This window comes from Coregonus clupeaformis, chromosome 30 (genome assembly GCF_020615455.1).
Source record: "Coregonus clupeaformis isolate EN_2021a chromosome 30, ASM2061545v1, whole genome shotgun sequence".
NCBI lineage: Eukaryota > Metazoa > Chordata > Actinopteri > Salmoniformes > Salmonidae > Coregonus > Coregonus clupeaformis.
The window spans coordinates 3432968-3452023 of NC_059221.1; the positions used below are offsets into that span (position 1 = coordinate 3432968).

The window sequence follows — 19056 nt, forward strand, 5'->3', positions numbered from 1 at the left end:
AGTTGGTCAATCTTTACTCTCATCGGAACCTTCGGAAAGTATTTAGACCCCTAGACTTTTTCCACATTTTGTTACATTACAGCCTTATTCTAAAATGTATTTATAAAAAATAAAAAATCCTTATCAATCTACACACAATACCCCATAATGACAAAGCAAAAACAGGTTTTCAGAAATGTTTGCAAATGTATTAAAAATAAACAACTGAAATATCACATTTACATAAGTATTCAGACCCTTTACTCAGTACTTTGTTGATGCACCTTTGGCAGTGATTACGGCCTCTAGTCTTCTTGGGTATGACGCTACAAGCTTGGCACATTTGGGAGTTTGGGAGTTTCTCCAATCCTTCTCTGCAAATCCTCTCAAGCTCTGTCAGGTTGGATGGAGAGAGTCGCTGCACAGCTATTTTCAGGTCTCTCCAGAGATGTTAGATCGGGTTCATGTCCAGGCTCTGGCTGGGCCACTCAAGGACATTCCCTAAGCCACTCCTGCATTGTCTTGGCTGTGTGCTTAGGGTTATTGTCCTGTTGGAAGGTGAACCTTCACCCCAGTCTGAGGTCCTGAGCGCTCTGGAGCAGGTTTTCATCAAGTATCTCACTGTACTTTGCTCCGTTCATCTTTTCTTGATCCTAACTAGTCTCCCAGTCCCTGCCGCTGAAAAACATACCCACAACATGATGCTGCCACGACTATACTTCACCATAGGGATGGTGCCAGGTTTCCTCCAGACGTGGCTCTTGGCATTCAGGCAAAATAGTTCAATCTTGGTTTCATCAAACCAGAGAATCTTGTTTCTCATGGTCTGAGAGTCCTTTAGGTGCCTTTTGGCAAACTACAAGCGGGCTGTCTTGTGCCTTTTACTGAGGAGTGGCTTCCGTCTGGCCACTCTCCCATAAAGGCCTGATTGGTGGAGTGCTGCAGAGATGGTTGTCCTTCTGGAAAGTTCTCCCATCTCCACAGAGGAACTCTGGAGCTCTGTCAGTGACCATCGGGTTCTTGGTCACCTCCCTGACCAAGGCCCTTCTCCCCCGATTGCTCAGTTTGGCCGGGTGCCAGCTCTAGGAAGAGTCTTGGTGGTTCCAAACTTCTTCCATTTAAGAATGATGGAGGGCACTGTGTTCTTGGGGACCTTCAATGCTGCAGAAATATTTTGGTACCCTTCCCCATATCTGTGCCTCGACACAATCCTGTCTCGGCGCTCTACAGACAATTCCTTCGACCTCATGGCTTGGTTTTTGCTCTGACATGCACTGTCAACTGTGGGACCTTATATAGACAGGTGTGTGCCTTTCCAAATCTCTTTGCTATGAGCTCAATTTTGAGTCTCATAGCAAAGGGTCTGAATACTTATGTAAATAGGGTATTTCAGTTTTTTACATTTCTAAAATCATTTTTTCGCTTTGTCATTATGGGGTATTGTGTGTAGATTGATGAGGATTTTAGAATAAGGCTGTAACGTAACAAAATGTGGAAAAAGGGAAGGGGTCTGAATACTTTCCGAATGCACTGTATGTTTCCTTTGTCCAAGTTTTGACCTATGGGATTGAAGAAAGTCCCTTTACAATTGAGTAATCACCAGTAGCAAATCAACCACAAATGGACTGCAGAACAAACTGATTTCAGAGTAAATAACCTCAGTACTAGATTCACCACAGGATCTAGAGATAAGGAGCTCCCAGCTCCTCCTCCTCTTCCAGATCCAGGTAGATCCTTCCCTGTGTCCAAGCCTGCTTTCCCACTCTCTCTCCAGCAGGAGAGAAGCGCCGCTCCAAGTTGGCTAAACCAGCCTCCACTGCCCCATCATTTCTCACGTATTCTATTTGTACTCCTCTTCTTCTCTTCGCTCTAATCACGGAAATGTAGGTCTCCTTCCTTGAATATTAATTGACGGTAATTTGAAAGTCAAATTTTTTCACCTCTACTGCTACCATCCTGCGAATCAGGTTGGATAGCATTGATGTTTATGAGTGTCTGAGTCCTGTAGCTCTGCGCATGGCGGGGAGCAGTCAGAAAGCCAGGTCCGCGAAGAGCAAATAGTCAGCATTTTAGAGGCAGCTCTTCAACACTGATCATGTTAACTCACCTAGTTCTCTGGTCTCACATAGGCCCAGAGAAAAGGTAGCCAGGCAGGCAGTTATATAGGGAAGGAACTACATGAAACCGGTAGCGTCAGGTTTCAGCAGCATCACTAGCTAACCATATACAGTACAACACTCTTGGGAATGGCCTGTGATCTGGCGTTCCTATCAAGCACCCTTTGCAACATTACTTATTGTAGCCTATTGACATGTGATTTTGGTGGGTCAGTGTTGGACTGTCGAGCACAGAGTAAGGTTGAGAGACGGTTTTTGCTGAGGTGGATTGACTGTGCAGAACATGGCAGCGTAGCTTGTAGTGTTGTTTGAGTCAAATCAGAGATGGTTAGCGAACTGATCCGTTGCCAGTATTGTGGAATAATTCTAATGTTAAGTAGGTGGCGGCATGCATATTAAATCTGGTCGAATGCCATTATATCAGAGAAGAAGAAGACAAACTTTGATTTAATTTCAGAAGAAGAAGACGTGATTTCTTACTCAAAACTTCAGGACCCTAGCCAAGGCCATCCATTTCCAGACTAACCTTATGGGAGGCCCTCTTAAATGTGCGAACCCCTCATGCTTTTTGCCTGGTCCCAGATCTGTATGTGTGTTTACCGTAGCCAACTGGTCTGACTATCGTAGTTGGCAAAATCACATACAAATCTGGGACCAGGCAACTCTTCCTCTGCACACACACATGCAAGCACATATGCACAAACACGCATGCACCTACCTACATACTCACACACACACACACACACACACACACACACACACACTCACACCCCCCCCCCACTTTGTGTCCTGATTGTCAGTCATTTATCCAGGGGGTCACTTTAAACTAATCAAACGAATCCAGAGGTAATCCTCCTCTCCCTGTGTTCTGTCTCTCCATCTCTCCCTGTCTCTCCATCTCTCCACAGTCTCTCTCTGTCTCTCCATCTCTCCACAGTCTCTCTCTGTCTCTCCACACTCTGAATGGAAGGATGGAAGACGGAGGTGTTCTGTTCTAATCATCCAAGGCCTTATCAGAGCATCTCAGCCCGTCTCCATGCGCCCTCCCATCACTCCTCCAGAACAGTGGAGCAGCGTGAGGGAGTACTCAGGAGCTCTAATTTCATCTGTCATTAATTACTGGGACAGTGGGAGACAGCAAGGAATTGCAAGTCTCTTTTTTGATGGTAGTGTGTCTAAAGCTATTAGTTGTATACATGTAAACAAACACACTGACAGATCAGCCTTAACAGACTAAGAAGCGGTCGGAATGTCATTGTTTGTGGAAAATAATGTCTGACAGCGTACGCCGGCAAATGTGGCAATTTCCGTGGCCTGTAGACTTGCACACTAGTGTGAGGCGCAGGCAAAAACTAGCTTCACGCTAATTCACACCAGCTGACACCCATGAAAAATTAATGAGACAGGTTAGGAAACCCAGCTACTGCTAAACAAACTAAATGGTAAGACCATAAACACACAGATGTTCAATATCCTTCTTATTAGTAGACGGTTAACAGTATAACTACCTATAAAAGTAGAGTAACTAAGCACTGTGCTAGTATGTCAACATCCAGGATATAGAGCTGACAGGTGACACACACACACACAGTAGTGGTGGTGCGTTGGTGGTTTTGGTGGTGGTGCTGGTGGGGGTGGTGCTGGTAGTTGTGGTGGTGGTGGTTGTGGTTGTGGTGGTGCTGGTGTTGTGGTGGTGGTGCTGGTGGTGGTGGTGGTGGTTGTGGTGGTGGTGCTGGTGGTGCTGGTGTTGTGGTGGTGGTGCTGGTAGGGTGGTGCTGGTGGTTGTGGTGGTGGTTGTGGTGGTGGTGCTGGTGGTTGTGGTGGTGGTTGAGGTGGTGGTGGTGGTGCTGCTGGTGGTTGTGGTAGTGGTGCTGGTGGTTGTGGTTGTTGTGGTGGTGCTAACTGAGGCGTATCATTGAGAAACAGCAGGCCGCTCTAGAAAAGCTCATTACCCACTCTGTCAGAGGAAAAGGCTACTATACATCAGATCAGTCATAGCACCACCAGGCCTTTAATAGAGCTGCCCATCAACCAGCCATCCCCCTCGCAACTCAGGTGTGTGGATCAGAGAGCGAGAGAGAGGGAGAGGGATGGACTGAGGGAAGGAGAAAGAGAGAGAAAGAAAATAAAAGACAGAGTGAAATGGAGAGGGAGCGAGGGAGCAAGAGAGAGAGAGTGAGAGAGAGAGAGTGTGTCTGTGTTTGTGTGTGTCCTGGCGCTTGTGTATGCTGGCGAGCGTGTGCACGCGCGTTTGTGTGTACGTGCGTGTCTGTGTCTTTTCATTCTTTCCAATCTCGTTTTAGGGAAGCAGCCAGCCAGCCAGCATGGTTCAAGGGCAGCTGAGATTGAACTGCAGGCTGTTACAAGTTCTGGCCAGTCCATCTTTACTGCTGTTTAGGATGAGTCAGTCAGAACACTTCACTCTTTTATACTCTCCAAAAGTGTATTTCTCTCCATGGAGAACTTCAATGTAGTCTTTCTCAATCATACAGGTCAATTATTTAGAGTGCACTCCGTTTCTATCCCAGCTGGCCCATTTAGTTAATTGGAAGTTGTGGGAACGTATGTTTTTGGTTTCCCAGTGGTTCTGGGAACGAAGCCATAAGTTTCCTGACCGGTAAAATGTAACGTTTTTTAAACGTTCTGAAAACGGAAGTGAAAATATCTCCTGTTCTGGGAACATTAATTTTTAGGTTGCAGAGAGGTTCTGAGAAAGTTTTACTATGGTTCCCTGAAAGTTTTTCTGGGAGGTTTTATTAATGTTCTGAGAACGGAAATGATTTAGGTTATTTGAAGATAATTAATGAACGTTCTGAGAACATGTTTCAATAAGACTTTTAATAACACTGCTATCTTAATTTGGGTTAACTGTTTTGAACTTGAGGAACAGATAGGACACATGGAAATTAATTTGCTTAGGCATTAATCATGCAAACACATTACTTTTTTTTATTGTGGCACGGTGTCTGTGAGATTCAAACCTCTGTTCTTCTGTCCTCTATCCATGGAATTAGTCCACTGCGCCACCAGAATGGAGCTGGCATGCCATGTTTTTTTTAACTCATACAAAACTGTTCATTTTAGTCTATTCAAACAGACTCCATTTCAAAAGAAACAAGCACTCATTAAGATCAAGTGTGGCCAATTAGCGGGCGCGGCCAACACACCTGAATACACTTAACAGGATAGAGAGAGTTTTGTTGGCACCGAGAACAGAATGTATATAGTTTTAAATAACATTCTTAGAACGTTCTTCGAACGTTACTAATGTTTTCTTGTGGTTTTTCTGGAAAGTTTTCTTAATGTTCTGAGAACATTACTTTAAATAGAACCATGAGGAAATCTGCAGAAAACCTTATGCTGAAGTACTGAAATTCACACCTAAGAAACATATGGTTCTCAGAACTTTATGCGCTAGCTATGTATATATTCATTTACTTCATTTTATTTATACTCAAGAAGTACTAACCTTGTCAATCACTCGAGGTAGCATTTTGTCAATGCATGTTGTTGAGCACAATAATTAATAATTATTTGTACTTTTCTATTTGATATGCCCCCCCACACTTTGCTGATAAATACTTTGTTGAGGGAAAATGTACTTGATAAGATTGTGATGTGTTGTTGTCTCACCTAGCTATCTTAAGATGAATGCACTAATTGTAAGTCGCCCTGGATAAGAGTGTCTGCTAAATGACTCAAATGTACAATTATATGGTAGTCTATATATTGTTGCCTTTGTACACATTTATCAAAGGTGTGGACAAGAATAAAGGGACTGTAGAGTATGTGAGTCAATACACTGATACATTCCCTTAAACATCCAGAACAGAACAGAGGCTCCCTATTACCTACAACTTTTGACCAGAGCCCTATGGACCCTAAAGTAGTGCACTATGTAGGGAATAGGATGCCATTTGGGATGTGTAATGGTGATGAAGCACCCTATTCACACCCTAATAATGTGTACACAGTGGACAACAGATGACTACCATTATAATTAATAATCTTCTGCCTCATTATGGCTATAGACCGGTCAGTGAGCTGGATCATCTCCCCAGGGAGGAGAACCAGTCAATATGGGACCAGGATCGTGTGCATTATGGAACACAACGGACAAAGTTTTAAAATAGAAAAACCCCAGAGAAGGAGTGTTTCTTATTAGACAACGACCAATCAATTTTCTTCTGTTTGGTGCCTAATGAATACGAACCAGGTCTCTTTAAAAAAGGGTGAATCACTAATTGGCTTACAGTACTGTCTGCTAAAAGGTGGCCTATCACTTTCTGTCGAGTGATCTTTCAAACACCAATCAGAAATGTATGGGTGTGTGTGTGTACATGGGCTAGCCTGACTAGGCAACTCCTTACAAGAATGACACGACAATGATAACCAGAGAAGTTGGCTAAAGCACATACAGTGTGTGATGGATCGGATAACATTTTAAGTATTCTGAATCGATAGTATCTTAGTAATTTATGCGTATTTTGACATTTACCATGACTAAATGATCCACAGTATAAGAGCACTGCAGAATATAGGACTGAATATATAAATTCATTTTTCCCATTGGAAATGTTTGCCTAGAATACTTTAATACCTTTTCTCAGGGGAATTCCTTTCCATTTGGTTAGACAACAGCCCCGTTGTGATAATATAAAAATAATATAAAACTCCATTACAGCAGAGTTCTAGTGAGTCTATCATAATGCTCCCTCAGTGTTTTAAACCTGACAATACGAGTCCAGCAGCGGCCATTTTCTCCAGCTAGCACCAACGCTACCGCTAACGTTCCACATGGCTGTGTTATACTGTACTGTACTGTTGCTCTCTGCTTTAGATGAACAGGAATTGACTGATGTAACAATGAATCTGCATCATCTGAAGATTTCTGTTCCAAACCTTCCACTTTTTCTTCAACTGAAATGTGAAGGTTTTCCTCATTTTCCTCATCCAGTAACACTGTGCCTGTAATTCAGATTAATTTATGTGGGAAAGTAAGATCTGAATAATTGCAAGGAACATTTTAGATCTCTGAAATAGGATGATAAGGATGACAGTGGTGACAAAAATGAAGGCCTACATTGGATATTTGACATTTCCAGAATATTGAATTTAACAGAGAAAATAATGAATCCCCAAAAAAATAAAGAATCCAGAAAAAGCTCAGGCCAAAGGGCACGATGATATCAACTTTTAAAGAGTTTAGAACTCAACTCATCATAGTCCTGTGGATAAAGCGCCCCCGTCTCTCTCTTCCTCTTATTTGAGCTTCAGAGTTGCAGCAGACAGCTTAGTCTCAGCAGGCCAGCGCTAAGAGATGAACTACACACTCAGGTCATTCTCAATCTCACTGGAATGACTACTGGGTCACCCCAAGTCCTCACTGAGGAAGTCAGAAACACTCTCACCTCCCTCAGAGGCTTTAGAATCATAGACACACACATATGTGTTTGCACATGCACTTGCATGCGTGTACAGAAACACTCTCTCTCTCTCTCCACCACCACCACCACCACCATCACCACCACCAATGCCCCTTTCTCACTCTTTTATCACACCCCAATAACCCCCCTACCCACAGTGTTAAGTACCCTCCTGATTGGTCAATGGCATCGACCAGTATTACCGCATGTTACTTAATTTAAATCTGCCTCAGCACTTTGTCTCGCTCCGACTGGCTGATTGTTAAAAACCTCACTATGAGCGATGTCACGGCAGATCAATAGTGAATTTCAGTAAGACGGAAAAACAATACCCTAAACAGAACCCAGCCAAGGAGGGTTAGGGGAGGAGGGGACCGGGGGATTTTGTATTCATGTTTTAAATGCGATGTGGTTCCAGAAGCGTGCTCGCTACCTTTAAAGTGTTTACAGTGACCAATCAATGTGTGTGTCTTATCAAAGGGAGGGAGTTCTGAAACACAGACGGACAGACAGACAGACAGACAGCAGCCTTCAGGCTGGAACGTGACTGGAGGGATTCGAGGAAAACACACCTTAACACCTTAGTTATCACTAAGAACCAGCTTTGGGTCGGTCTTTCAACATCTCCAAAATGCTATTTTCCTCGATCGATGGCCGCCTCTGGTTTTGGTACATGTTTCTCCCCACTGTGTGAAGGGATTGGAGATCAAAACAATGGTGAGATGGTGCAGGCAGGCAGGTAGGCAGGGATGCAGGCAGGCAGGGAGGCAGGGATGCAGGCAGGCAGGGATGCCAGAAGAGGAGGCGTCATACTGAAATAACCTGTCTAATTAAGCTTGTAGTCTGTCCGTGACCAGCTTTGCTGACCATCAAAAAACGACTGCTGTCAGACTCGCTGCGAACAGCGATGAAGACATCTTTGAACAGGGCATCAGGCATAAAACATGAAAGCGCTCATGAGTAATGCCTTTCTATCAAACTTGCCGCAGCTATTCAAGCTATTTGACTTGCATGTCAAGTAAAGAGAGAAAATACACAACACATTAACTGTTTGTAATCGAAACCCTGTTCAACTGATAAAGAAAATAAAGATGGTGATCAGTGACAATGAAAACTGCATGTACTCTGTAGTTGTGCATGAACTGTGCAAGTCTAGGCCTTAGCACATACAGATTTGGATCTTCATTTGATCACCCTGTTGCAGGAAAACTTTAAAACATTTAAGGTTTAAAAAACTGTCACGACTTCCTCCAAAGCTGCCTCCTCTCCTTGTTCGGGCAGGCTTCGGCATTCGTCGTCACCGGCCTTCTAGCCGCTCCTCTTTTCATCATTCCATTTGTTTTGTCTTGTTTTTCACACACACCTGGTACATATCCCCTCATAAATCTCTGTATAAGTATTCCCTCTGCTCCCAATGTCTTTGTGTGTTATTGTTTCCATGTGGAGGTGTCGCTAGCTCGGTTGAGCATTCATGTTACTTTTGTCGCCGGGATATTCACCCGTGTGTTTTGTTTTCCCAGTGCGCATTGAAGTCGCACTGTATTTGGTTTTCGCATTGCTGCAAACTGCTGCATTGGACGAATAAACCATATTCGGTGATTCACACCTCCTGCGACTGACTCCGTCCTAATCACCCGCTACAGAATCACACACCCAACAGAATGGAGTCAGCAGGAGCGGGGAATATGCCTGGAGCCTTTGAGCGGTTCCGGGAGCATTCCAATATGTTAGCCAGCTTGGGCGAAGTGATGGATCGGGTTCTCCAGGCCGTCCAGCGCCTGAAGAGGAGAGGACCCGATCCTGCAAAACCAGCTGAGCGACCGGATCCAGCCAACCACACACCAGCAATTAGATCTACTAGAGAGCGTGTGGAAAAGGAATATAAAATGATATTTACAATAATCAAACAAAACCAAAATGTTGATTTGAACAATAGATTAGCAAATACAATTATGGAATTTTTCGTTGAAGCAAGGGAACGGTAATAATCGGGGGAGATAGAGAGACGAAATTGGACTCCTGCCCAACCGCACCCTAACTCCCAGAATAAACCTAGAGAGGTTGAAGGTGTCCTTTAAGTAAACAGAAAGTCCAGTGTATCAGAATTAGTGAAACTATGCAAAATGATCATATATCTCTCCCATTACAAATTGATTAGGAGGATATTCATTTTCAACATTCATTTATAGTAAACGCTACAACTACTATGGTGTTCATGGGAAGAAACCTTTTAAGTTAAATCGATGCAACCATTTTTGTTCACCAGATGACATCGAGGTATATGGAACAACAGGCTATTTTATGAACAAAGAGCAGAAAGTAATTTTAATTTGAAAGAGTGCATAATCAATTTTATGAATGTGTATGATAAGTTGCTATAAGTTTGGATAATAAGCTTTGATAGAACATTATATTGTGGTTCCGTACATCAATGCCCATCATATAATATCAAGGAGTGGTATGGAGAACGTGAGGTTATTTTAGAGTGTAATGGTGAAGTATATGTTTTAATGAGAGGCTTGACTTTGACAGGGTTTCCTGAAGGTTAGAAAACCGGCGAGGATCCAATGACAGGAAGGTCAGTGTCCTTGAAACTACAGTCTGGTTTTTTGGGTTCCGCTGGGAGTATGGTTAAAGAAGTTGATTTGGGTCGATTGAGAATCGTTACAAACACGAAAGTATTCTTTGACGTGAGTACCTAGAAGTTTCTAACGTTCTATATGGAGTTTGTGACGATGTGGAAATAGGATGTAGTTTATGTGGGTAATCGATTACTCTAAGTGAGAGAATCATAATTAGAGCAGGGGCGGCCTGTTCAATAGGGCGATATGGGCGACGCACTGCCAAACGGGAAAAGGAAGGGATTTTTTTTCTAATCAATTATATCACGGCAACAGTAGTTATCAGTGTTGTAATCTATACGTCTGATCTGCCACAGTGCCACACTGCCACTAAATGTCGAATCAGGCTAAAGTCGTGCTTCAAATGGCTCCACCCCCTTTTTGGGGCGATTTCAGTCAGGTTGAAAATCGCCCAGAAGTCTGTAATAGACTCCCATGTAAAATCTATTTTTTCAAATTTCAGAGCCTTCAATACAATCTCAATGGGTGTCTGTGGGCTTGCACTTAGCGCTTTCGTCATACGTTACGTAACCATGAACGTAACTGAGAAAAGAGTGGATTGTTTGAAAGAAGTTCCTTTTTGTCGGCGAACAAATGGAGATAAATTGGCAACGAAACAATTAGGACCTCCCAGACCAAATTTAATAATTCAACAGGTTTCTACTAAAGGCGGAAAGTCCTACACCCGAGGATTTTCCAAAAATTGGTACGAACGAAAAAAGACATTGCCACTCACTCAACTGGATGACGAGGGATACAGGCTAGCTGTCCGCCGCCACAACGATGAGGTTAGTGTTGATAATCACAAGTTTACTGGATGTGGATATGGTGTAATAAAGGCAGTTTATTCAGAGGTAAATATATCTGGAATCGCGTTCACGGACCCGTTCGTCAAACTCTTAGGGAGCTATAAATTAAGCCCCATTACTTACCATATCAGATAAGAGAAATTGCTGCAGCTACATATATTTTACATCCTGGCCCTACATAGTTCACTATTTGCATCACTTACCAAAATATTACATGTGGTCATATATGCTTGGAAAGTGGAGATGCCATAGAACGTCAAAAAAGTAAACATTGCTGGAGACACATTGCCGTTTTGGAGAAGACATCGCGTTTGCTAGCGAAGAGATTTGTTGTGGCAAATGAACTTGGGCTGGGAATTGCCAGGAACCTCACGATAAGATATATGCATCAGCATTGCGAGTCTCATGATTCTATACGTATTGCGATTCGATACTGTGATTTTATTGCGCACCATATGTCTGTTGCAGAGGGATCAGAAAGCCATGAGAACGAGTTTTGATCAGTCATGGAAATAAAAGTGCTGAAAACAAATTTGCTCCCAATGTGAAAAGATTGAGAACAAGCTATGAAGGAACAATAATGGTGTTTTGGTGCAGGTACAGCCAACTAGCGCTAAAATATTGCGATATTGTCAATACAGTATATCGTAAAGTATCACTATGTAACTCGATTTCTTTCACCCCAATCCCTCAAATTAACGGTAAATAACTGAATTGTTTGCCCCACATTTAGCTAAGATGATTAGCTAGCCAGCTAAAATGTTTTATTTAGTTAGCAGTCGCATCTACAATAGTTTACTGTCAATAACATGTCTCCAAAAATGACGTGGTGTCTCCAATTGTGTTGACATTTTACAATTGCAATCCGCATCCATGAGTATCCACTTTCTGTAGCTCAGCTGGTAGAGCATGGTGCTTGTAACGCCAAGGTAGTGGGTTCGATCCCCGGGACCACCCATACACAAAAATGTATGCACGCATGACTGTAAGTCGCTTTGGATAAAAGCGTCTGCTAAATGGCAATTATTATTATTATTATTATTATTATTATTATTATCTGAAGAGAGCCCCGAAACATTGTGTGCAGACATTTTATGCAATAAATGAAGTAGGTTCAATCTAGTAGTTCTGATCTTCTGATTGGTCCTGATGAGTTGGGCGAGGTCCCCTGCAGGCTACTGTCACTGTTGCATTGGCTCTGAGTCGGGTTCTCTGTCTTCAAATGTTCAGCCTAAGAGAGGGATTTTTGTGTGTGTGTGTGTGTGTGTGTTTAACAGTGATGATGTGTGTGTGTGTGTGTGTGTTTAACAGTGATGATGTGTGTGTGTGTGTGTTTGTGTGTGTGTGTGTCCTCAGAGCAAGAACTCGTGAGTTGGAAGAACTGAGAGGCCTATGGCGTGGGTGTTGTCCTTGGCCACCTGCTGACAAGGCTGACAAGATAGGACCCTTTTGTCCATTGTTATTGGATAGGAACAGAACTTATAACCAGCTCCTGACCTAAATAGATCTTAGCACAACATTTTACTCAACATATCATATTCCATATTCACTATAACAAATATATTTACTACGACATTAGCAAGAACCGCCACATCCTCAGCCGGCTAATCCAGTGTGTGAAGTTTTGCGGAGTGTTTGAGTTAGCTTTGCGAGGCAAAGATGAAACTGAGGGCTCCACCAACCCTGGTAAGCCAACACTTTTGAGATCAGTCAATAAATGCTTCTGGTATTGACTTATATGCTGCCCCTGTCTTCATGTTGTTGCTGGACATATCTTTTTTTAAATGTGTGTAGGTCACCTAAATCATCAGAAAAATTGCCCCTCCTGAGAATTTTTTCAGGAGCCGCCACTGAATTAGAGTGCTATGTATGTATTAACTTTCTCACCCAAACGTAGACGTACGTCATGGGTGGGTAATAATGAATACAGGTTTTCTAAGTTGTACCGTTGTTAGATCCTTTGATAGAGATACGATTTAAGAAATTAACTGCCCATAAGGAGTGGAATTTATAGACGTAAGTTATAATATTGTACAAAGCCAATTTAGGGTTTCCATTAAACTAATTATCAGTGTGGAGCTAAGGTGGTGAAGTGAAGGAACTTCATTTTGTATCAGAGGGTTAGATGATAAACCAGTGTAATTGGGCTATTTGTGGGATGTCTGTGTCAGTTCAATAGCATTGGTGCAATGGCATAGAGTAAACAAATCTGGGTTTCTGAGTGTAATTCTACTGTTGGTATGTGTTGCTTAGACAGATACTACAAAGTAGTTCAAATGGAAAGACTCACTTATTTAACAGGAATAGCGAGACAATTTTGTGGTAGTCATTTGTTTTGCGTTGCCTACGGGTTTGCTAGATTAAACGATTGAGAATGGTGGCGTAATGTCTATCAATTAATTGGATATTGATAATATGGATATAAATTCATTATATGATGGGCAACTAAAGCAAATGTTTGGTTTATTGCTTGTAGCCTACTTAGAAAGGACAGTTACCTAGATCTGATGCATTCTAATAATGGCGGATTGGTGGTCTCATAAGAGCTGTGGCGATTATCTTGGCTGAGAACAGGAGGAATATAGGAAATTGTAGCTGAGGTCACTACAGAAATTACTTACACAATATCGTAACAGATAAACTGAACCAAACATGAAGCTACTTCAGCAATTTAGGATTGTGAAAGGTGTTAAGTTCGTTTTTAAACCCTACGATAGAGGTAAATGCATAACGCTGTTTGAGAATGGTTTTTATTTGTTGTCTGGAGAGTTTCTAGGTGTTGATCTGTGGGTGTTAGCAGCTGGGGCTCGCTGAAACGTGAGAGAGCTGTATGTGTCATTATGGGTTACGTTTGGTGTATAAGGATCACTGGTTGCTGTGGAAAAGGAGGAAGTCAAAGGGTGATGAATGTTACCAGTGGGATATGGCTAGCTAGTTAGTGGTGCGAACTAGTAGCGTTTAGAGTGGTGACGTAACTTGCTCTGCAACATGGAAATAGTTGTTTGCCTTGCTTTGCAAAGGTTGCGGATTTTGTTGAAATAACGAGTAATGGTGCTTAGAGGGTGACTATTTTTAATGTGTGCAGAGGGTCCCTGGTTCAAGACCATGTAGGGAAGGAAGCAAAACTGTTACATTGATGCTGTTGACCTGAATAACTGCTTTAATTGATAAGATTATAGGAAAGAGATTGTCTTACCAACTCATGAAGGCATTGGATAACATAGTAATTAAAGTTGCATCTCTGTGAATATATGTTTTCTTTGTTTTAACTATAACTTCACAATAATTTGTCATCTGTTAAAGTACCGTTAGATGGAAAGTCAGCAATAGATGATAATAGAGATTGTAGAGGATTGGATTGTTTGAAGAAGGATGTTTAATTGGGTGATGAGAAATGTTGAATTGGATTGTTTAAGTAGACTGGTGTTAAAATAATTATTTCTAGTAAAGTCTATGAAAATATGTTATTACATAGTAGTGGTTTGTGGATAGAATTGACTAATGCCATGATTTAGTAAGAGGGTGAGAGAAAATATTGATAGTTGGGCTATATATCGGGATATAAAAGACACAGAGGGTGATGTGAAGCACATATCTAGATAGTTACATGGGAAACATTATTTGACAAATTCTAATTGTTGTTACTTTATTCTATAGTTTGCGTAACACCAGTGACGTATGCAAATAGTTAATGAATTCTAAAGACGATAATCTGTTTATGTCACGGTTTCGGCCGAGGCTGCTCCTTCTCCTTGTTCGGGCAGGCTTCGGCGGTCGTCGTCTCCGGAGTACTAGCTGCCACCGTTCGTTGTTTCTGTGTTTGTTTGGTTTGGTCTGTTTTGGTACACCTGTTTCTCATTTTGTCTTGATTATGTGTCCTTTAAGTTCTCGTTGTTTCTGTCTTTTGGTTGTGTGTAGTTGTTCCTTGTCAGCTGGTGCTTCCAGTCAGTTAGTGCTCTATTCTGTATTTGGATAGAGAGTCCGCACTTGTTGAGCGTGTTTGCTGTGTTTTGCATTTATACGCTGTGTGCGTTATTTCTCTCGTGCCTCCGGCTTTGTTTATAGCCGTTCTTTTTGTGGACTTTACTAAAGTATTTTTGGACTAGCATCTGTGTCCTGCATCTGATTCCTACACCACACCTACGCCCGCTCTGACAGTTTATGGTATGTTGAACAATGGGAGATAGTTTTTACTATTAGTCTTATGGAGTAGTAAACAGTGTTTGTAAGTTCTGGAGTTATTAAACAATAGGGTGTTATTTTAAAACATAAATGCAACAAGTGGAGATGATTACATTACCAAACAGATTTAGGCTTTTGATCATTATTATGAGAATTACAGAGGATGAAGTCTGAAGGGTATTAATTAGCAAATTATCATCGCAAACTCAGAGAACATTGAGTGGTTTTCATCTTTTGAAAGATTTTATGTAATCTTCTTCTGGAGTAGTTATGAGGAATTAGATTAAAACAAACGATTATTGATGTGAGATAGAACAGGGCATATCTGCCTCATATTTTGCATGTAATTAATATTTTTGGATTGCTGATTATAATTGAATGTTAACGACATGTATACTTTCTTTTCCAGTAGAATGGGGATTTCCTTATATCTCATTGTGATGTTTCAAAAGTCTGTGGGATAGGTGGAACAGTTAGTAAAATTAGGCAGTCTTATTTTTAGGTCGTAAAAGGGAGCTACCAAATTAAATGAGGCCTGGCCATTTTAGTTATTTGTTTTCCAATTGGGTTTTTCAAATAAACCACACACAACCCACCTAGTATGATGTTTAGATAGGGCTTATTATTTTGATTTTAGGGGGTCTTAAAGGGGGTCAGAATTTTATGAAGTTTTCTTTTCCTTTGGGAGTAAGTTTTGGGTAAAAAACGTGATTTCTTTTGAGAAGAAATGTCATGAGGACTTAATGTACACTTGGGATACATAACATTTATGAAATGTTTTGACTGTTGTTAAAGATTAGTTTATACTATAGAATGGTACACTTCTTTAAAGGATTTCAATGACCTCTGAACTCTGTCCTGACTTTCTAGTGTGAATTGATCACCTACACTGGAAAGCCAAAAGGCATGGGATGAGTAATTTATGGTAATTTATAATACAGAGTTGAGGATAATGTATAATAAGGATAATTATGAAGAAGTTTATAATTTGGCAATAGTTATATATATGAATCGTACAAAAAGAAAGACAGAGTGAGTGAGCTAGTTTGGAATGAGAGATAACTATCGCTAGTCAATCTGACTATTCTTGAATTATTTTAATTCAGGCCGGTGGTGGCTGGTCCGCTCCAGGAGTCTGAGGTGTGGGAGGTCCCTCCGCCCCCTCTGGACATCGAGGGGGCCCCGGCGTACTCCGTCCGTTCCATCCTGGATTAGAGGCGTCGGGTGGGGGGCCTTCAGTACCTCATGGACTGGGAGGGGTACAGTCCGGAGGAGCGGTGATGTGTCCCGGTGAAGGATGTCCTCGATCCCTCCCTGTTGCGGGATTTCCAACGTCACCATCTGGATCGCCCTGCTCCGCATCCTCCTGGCCGTTCCCAAGGCCGGTGTTGGCGTGCTGCTGGAGCTGCGCGTCAAGGGGGTGGTACTGTCACGGCTTCCTCCGAAGCTGCCTCCTCTCCTTGTTCGGGCAGTCTTCGGCGTTCGTCATCACCGGCCTTCTAGTCACTGCCGCTCCTCTTTTCATCATTCATTTGTTTTGTCTTGTTTTTCACACACACCTGGTACATATCCCCTCATCAGTCCCTGTATAAGTATTCCCTCTGCTTGTTTCCATGTGGAGGTGTCGCTAGCTCGGTTGAGCATTCATGTTACTTTTGTCGCCGGGATATTCACCCGGGTGTTTTGTTTTCCCAGTGCGCATTGAAGTCGCACTGTATTTGGTTTTCAGATTGCTGCGAACTGCTTTATTGGACGAATAAACCATATTCTGTGATTCACACCTCCTGCGCCTGACTCCGTCCTAATCACCCGCTACAATAACTTCCACTTTGACATTTCAGACTTGATTTTCCCTTACGAAAAATGTATCAACCCCTACAAAATGTATATTAAATATAATCCACATAATTATTCATATTTCCTGTTGCTGCAGGATTATTTTCCTGCTGTAGCAAATTGGCTCAAATTAAGATCCTACATCTGTATACCGTAAGTTCCCCAAACTGTGGTAAACTGCACCATTAAGGGGAATGGATAGAGGAGTCAGTGGGACCCAGCCCAGCAGCCCTTAGTGTTCCCATTGAGGGATCTGATGGAGACTGTGTGTTTCTGTTATATTTTCCCCCTCTCCCTACCTCTCTCTCTACCTCTCCCCTTCTCTCTCCCTCCCCTCTCTCTCTCCCTCCCTTCCCTTCTCCCTCTACCTCTCTCTCTCCTCTCTCCCTACCTCTCTCTCTACCTCTCCCCTTCTCTCTCCCTCCCCTCTCTCTCTCCCTCCCTTCCCTTCTCCCTCTACCTCTCTCTCTCCTCTCTCCCTACCTCTCTCTCTACCTCTCCCCCTCTCTCTCCCTATGTCCTTCCCTTCTCCCTCTATCTCTCTCTGCTCTCCATCCTGTAGTGTGCTGGCAGTACCATGTGCCAGACAGGCCAGGCTGGAGGACCAGGAGGACTGAGGCTGGGGCAGTGCCAGGGAGAACAGGCCGAGAGGGGCAGCCTCTCTGTGATAGTTCCGCTTGGCTAAATTAAGCCATAATCCTCCTTGTTACATACCAGGGAACAAAACCACAACTGCAACGTTATCTAATGAGCAACGCCTCACTGCTTATCAAGCTGTCCCTAGAACTGGGACTGTTAGCAATATTAGCTAGCTGTTTAGCTTCACTGCCCTAGCGATTAAAAACTATAATCTACTATACTGAGAAAGATGTCTCTGAAATGCAGTTGATTTATTGATCAATTGATCAACTAATTCCTTGTTTAATTGGTTAATCAATGTGAGTTGTGTGCAGTGCCCAGTGCCACTGACCCAGCAGCAGTGAGACTGGCTGTTGAAGGGTCCTTGAAATGGACTTGGCGGCTGCCCAGTCCAGCCAGGTCGTTCAAGATTGACGTCGAAATTGGACGTCTATCCATGTCCTGAGGACATCGGGAAATCTCTTCAAAACCGGCCACTAGGGGCAACATTGAGCGCCATTACCATCAAGTAGGCTTGGGTTTTGCTAGGACTTTGTGGATGGGGCGTCATCCCACGACTCTGGATCAGAAGGTGCCTCTGGATCAGAAGGTTGCGTGTTCGATCCCAGTCGTGGACACTGGTTTTTTAGTTTAGTTTTTAACCCTATCCCAAACCTTAACCCTTACCTTAACCATTTGGAATGAGTGCCTAAACTTAATGTTTTAACCCTATCCCAAACCTTAACCCTTACCTTAATCATTCGGAATGAGTGCCTAAACTTAACATAGAAATTTGAGGTTTGGTGAAATGGAACGATACAGAGCAGCAGGAGCAACAAAAACACTTCAAAATTTGACGTTTGGAGAAGTGGATGAACGTCTAATTCTGCAGTGAGACTGTGAGAGCTCGTTGGCCCAGTCGGATGCCTGCTCCAGTTGAACTGGCTGTCCTGTGCTCTATCTGGAGTACATTCAGCCCCTGCAGTGGGCTAAACACTGACAGCAGCAACAGCTGTAGCTCAACATATGCTTCTCAATGATTCTCTCAGTGATTCCCACTGTCCTAGTTTTACACCAATATTTATAGGAATACTTTTTCCCCTGGCTGCTTTCTAGACTAGAGGACTCTCTCTCTCATCTGTAGTGGGAGAGAGAGATATTTTCCATTGGCTAAATCCAACGAGTTGGAGAGATTGTCACTGGAGGCTCTAGTCTCTTCATCCTTTTTCCTGTGGTGGAACTGATTTTTCGGAACAGAGTCCTTTGCCAGGGCTGTTGTTGTTATTAAACGTGTCGCTATCAAAATGACTCCAAAAAGAGAGGCTATTAGTTCTAACACACCCACGCATCCAGCGTCAAATATGTTCAACACCGAGCGTCGACGCTACACAGAGGACACACACACACACACACAGCCTTGTATATACCGTGACCTTCAGCACCAGCACCATGTTAGTCTCCATGGCAA

General features: G+C 42.7%; 1 protein-coding gene across 1 annotated transcript in view; it reads right to left on the bottom strand.

Annotated features, from left to right (window-relative positions):
* Positions 1-19056, bottom strand: part of LOC123482280 (protein piccolo-like) — a 119358-nt gene that overhangs the window by 13029 nt on the left and 87273 nt on the right. The gene's annotated exons all lie outside the window — the stretch shown is intronic.